The sequence below is a fragment of the Artemia sp. Qi Xiang Cuo genome, chromosome 5 (genome assembly GCF_049724085.1).
Source record: "Artemia sp. Qi Xiang Cuo chromosome 5, ASM4972408v1, whole genome shotgun sequence".
Classification (NCBI taxonomy): Eukaryota; Metazoa; Arthropoda; class Branchiopoda; order Anostraca; family Artemiidae; genus Artemia; species Artemia sp. Qi Xiang Cuo.
Window position 1 is genome coordinate 40056597 of NC_142798.1, and position 5035 is coordinate 40061631.

General features: G+C 33.2%; 1 protein-coding gene across 1 annotated transcript in view; it reads left to right on the forward strand.

The window, feature by feature from the left end:
* LOC148952129 (dnaJ homolog subfamily C member 11) overlaps positions 1 to 5035 on the forward strand; it is a 63839-nt gene that overhangs the window by 58664 nt on the left and 140 nt on the right. The gene's annotated exons all lie outside the window — the stretch shown is intronic.

Genomic DNA, 5035 nt, shown 5'->3' on the forward strand with positions numbered 1-5035 from the left:
TCATCCTAAAACATTAAAGTAAAGGCCAAAATCTTTAGAAATATCTGAAGTTTAATAAAGGTTCGTATAAGTATACACTTAAAACTAAAAATTTAAGCCGAAATACTCCTTCAAAGGTCGAAGTAATCGTTTAAGATAAATAGATTTTCGAAAAATTGTTTATAAAAGAAGGCAAATAATAATGTGTTTATTTTTTTATCTAGCCGGTATAGATGGGTCTCTGAATTCTCAATTTAAATCAGCAGAATAGCATCAATTTTTTTAAACATTTACTAACAAAATGTTGAAATAAGAGGAAATTCAGACCATTTGAGTTAACCACGGAAACGAAATGCAACTAGAATAGGACTTCAAGATTTCTCACTTTCTCCAATACCATCCAGTCATAAAATATAGTTATGTTTTTGTATTGGGGTTGCATATATTTATCCATAAAACTGTATAAACTGCTATATATACCGCTCAGGATGTTTATATTTATTTTGGTACATGTCATGCAATCATGTCTCAACGATTAGTTGTTTATAAATCATAATTTTTACAGGACAATTCTCTTACTTAATGCTAAATGCTAAAAGGATTTCTTAATGCTTAATGCTAAAAGAATTTTAAATTTTCATTTTTGTGCTCAACAGAAATATCAAGATTTAAACGTTTGTATTGAAAATCTGAAAATTTCTAGATTAAAAAAAAAATAATTACAAATCTACCACAGCTTGAAACTCTGAGAAATTAAATCACCAACCTATACATGTAAATACAAAAACAACAAAAACATAATTATTTTTTTAAAGAGTATTTTGACTCATATACTTAATTTGAAGTACATATCCTACATTCATCTTTATTAAAGTTCATATTTTTCTGACCATTTTGGTCTTAATTCGAATATTTTAGGATGGATAGAAGAGGAAATGCTAACGAAGAGCTCTAAACTTACAGGACTAGCAATTATAAACGTTCACCAAAATATTGAGGTAGACATCGACCGCGCAATAAAAAGATATGGCGGGAACAGAAATAAACAAATAGACTTTTTCTTATAAAATTGTGAATTCTGTAATTTAAACAAAATATATCAAAATTTTAAAAGTTGGAAGATGCTCTGTTGTTATGAAAAGTGAAATTTTGATTAGTAAATTTTTTAGATTTCGCCAAAGTTGACACTGTTTATTAAAACTCTATTTTCAAAAAAAATAGTGATTAGTTAATGCTTGATTGCCTATACTTAAAACACTCGTTTTAAATGTATTCTATGTATTTCCATCTCTGTTCTATTTTTCTTGCTACACCCCTAAACGAACTAGTATTTAATTTTTAATACATATTTTACGAATATATAATTTGTATCTTAACCCTCATTTCCTACTCTTCACTATTGTCATAATTACGAAGCGATGCCATAAAGTTAAGCGACATGCTAAATGGTTTGACCTATACAAATAGTCACAATGAATAGATGACCCCAAAAGATGGTTCAAGACCAATTTTTTTTTGACAATACAAAGCTTAACTCACTCGCTATAGTGGTCAGAAGTGCAAAGGCGAAAAATTATGCAGAAAGCAATTAAATATCATATTTTTTTTTATTGATGATGAACACCTTTTTTTTTTATGGCGGGGTGGTTTTTATAACTTACTATTTTTGTATACAATATTTTGATTTTAACAGATTTGTTAGAACTTTAACCCTCACCAGATTTCAGATTAAATTTGACCATTTTTACTACCTACCTACGACGTATAATTGTCGAGGCTCCCTTTAAATTGCTTTAATTTCTTTTTTTTGCAAGTTTATCGAAGCAACCTATTATGCCCCCCCCCCCCGAATAAAAATCCTGGATCCGCCCCTGCTGCCAAGCTGATCCTCCTTTTGAGAACAGCTTAGCAAACTGTATATAGTAATTATCTCAGAAGTATGAAAATGTCAAATACTACCTTTAGATGTGACAGTGACGTAATGTGGACATAGAGCTTCTCTCACCGTTAATTGACTCTTTTATATAGTAGTGAAAATACAAACTATCTAGATGGCAAGAGGTAAACAAAACAATCAACAAAATTAAGCGAAAACTTCTCGTATCGTTTTCCTTTTTGGGTTAATTGAAAAGAGTGAAATAAAAGATGGAGCCTCTCAACATTCTAATGTGGAAAGTAGGCTAGTCTTGGAAGTCCTTTATTAGGATCAAATTGAGGAAACTGATGTCGATAAAAAAAAGGAAACTTATACTACTGCTACCAACGACTCATTGGAACACCAAGCCACCTGGGGCCAACATACCTGCACACGATCCGTCTCTACCCAAATCTTTTCAACGCTTCAGTCTTTCCTCTTTATCATGAAGTTCCAAATTTCCTTTAAATCCTCTATGTGACCTAGGCCCTAGATATAGCCCAAGAAAATGGGACTGAACTACATTTTATGTAAAGCTTGTTGTTTGATGTACAGTCTCTCAAACTAGTACTTAAATCAATCTTTAGACAATTCTTCTAAAAACATCAACAACATCATCCTCAATATTTTTTGAAATTGACACGTTACGGAGCCGTAATTTATCACTTTCAGTTTCTAGTAACCTAATGGAGCTCAATGTTGTTTTTTTTTTTTAAACGTGAAAAAAATGCTGCAACTTGGCTATTTTACTTTCTACATCTTCACTTCCTTACTAAATGCTATTATGTTCTTGTAGTTCGTTCTTTCACGTTGCAAGACTTTGCTCATTGTAAGGTTTGAGATACGGCGACATATTTGGCTCAAGGAGGGCCTGTCTTTAGTTGATGACTCGACAACCGAAAACCAAGTTTTGACCCCAGTGTCCACCATATGTCCTGAATCCACCAAACGGTTTCAAGTCAAACTTAATGGTATATAGTCAGGTTTTCTTTTACCACCGGCTCGCTCTCTTCACGATGGCGACAGGAGACGCTTTAGGTATTACTTCGGTATTGCGTCTTAGTTTGTGGCCGAATCACCAGAGACGTCTATGTTCGAATACGTTCTATATGGGTGTCCTGTTTCCAGCTCTACTGCGGATGGTGTCATTACTTACTCTTTCAAACTGCCTAAACTTCAGAAAATGTTAAAGCCAGTTGTGATAAAAAGAAAACTACCCTAGCTGAAGTTAATCTATCCTCTCGTTACCTATTATTACTTCTTTATCTTCATTTTTTCCTAGGTTAAGCGACTTAGGCTTCTTTTCATTAACTTCCTAACCTATTCTTGCACCCTGAATTCTCGACGTTTCCAGTAAATTTTCCATTGTGCTAACACTTTTATCCATGGTACTCAAATAATCTGTTCATATTTTATACCATTTTCTCCCATAGATTTTGCTGTGTTACTTAGGACAAAGTCCATCAAAGTAATCCATGTAAATGGGAAAAAGACAAAACTCTGCTTAACCCCTCATTCCACACCGAACCAATTACTAGCCTCGCTTCTCACCTCCGCAGCTATGTTATTCTTTTATATTACACTAACCCCTTTAGCGTACTTATCTGGTGTATCATGCAAGGATAAACCTTCACCTAAGCTTTTCTATCAACGCTGAATCAAACGCCTGTTCATAATCTACAAAACTCAGCACTAAAAGGGGCTTATGATTCAAAAAATAGCAATGTAATTTTCATATCAAATTGTGTACACCATAATGATTTATTAATGAAGTTTTCCTATTACTTTGTATTTGTTAAATTTCTCTGTCTAACAAGCCTTTTTGGAGGGAAGCGTTTTTTTTTTTTTTTTTTTTTTATAAGCCTATTTTTATTTTACAATAAAAGGATGCAATGGATATAAACACCTTGCTTTTAATTAATAAAATTAGTTACTTGATTAATAGATTTATAAGTGAAGATCGTTTTGGGGCTGACCTATCTTATCTGTAATCATATCATCTAAATACTAAAAAATGTATATTTACTAACAAAAGTGACCAAATACAATCTGTTTATTGGAATGCAAAATTGAAAATTCAGCTGGGATAGCTATTTACCAGTTTTCGAACTCCAAATTAGAGAAAAATAGATTATACTGAGGTTGCGTATAACTATTTCCTTCCTTGCTGCCCTGAAAGCTATGAACTTAACATCAGAAAAAGAAAACTAGAAAAAGAAGAAAAAATTCGAATCAATCCTAACCTGTAGACCTGTTTGGCCTTGCCAAAACTTGTAGACCAAGAAAAGGAGAATCTCGGCTAGAATTTTTTCCATTGTTAAAAGAAGACGCTTTTAACAGAATGTTTCAAGCCTTGCAAGTAGGGAAAAGGTGTAGATAGGAACTTGGAAAAGCTCCCAAGGCCCTAATTTGGGATGTAGATCCATTCTTGAAGTATCCTTCACCTAAGAAATTTCCTGAGGAAGCAAAAGTATCTTTTCCACTTTACCAAACAAATTTTCTATCTCCTATTGAAGATGCTCCACCATCAAGCTAAGGTCATCTTTGAAAATAACGCCATCAAGAGAATTGACGAACTTCATCTCCTGGTAATTTGATTCCCCGCTTATTTCTCTTGGAGCACTGATCTTGATGATATCCGATCTTCCTGCGCTTTACTCGTAAGTCATTCAAGCCATTTGGCCTTAGATGACTTGTGAGTCCATTTTAAGGCCAAATAGCGTATTGAATACAACTAGATAATTGTAACTGCAAGATTGGTAATATTCTATTGCCATTACTATTCTCTTCCCTGCACCAACTCGGTCTTTGCTAGTATACCCTCTACATTAATTTGTAGCTATCTAGGTATTTAAGTTACTTGATAAAAATACCTTACTTTAAAACTGATTCCTCGTCTCTTTGTCCCTGCAACTGTAAATAATAATGTATCCGAGTCACTACTGTCTCCTTCGGTCGATTCTACAGGGAAATTTGAATAATATCTTGAACTGTTTAGTCATCAATAATCCATAATTTCTTGTTTCCTAACCTGGGAGAGGAGTTTTCGAAACTGCTGAAAAGTCCAGTTGAAAGCAAAATAATAATATGTACTCTAATTGTGAATTCATTGTCTCCCTTCTAATTTTTCTTCCTTTTTAG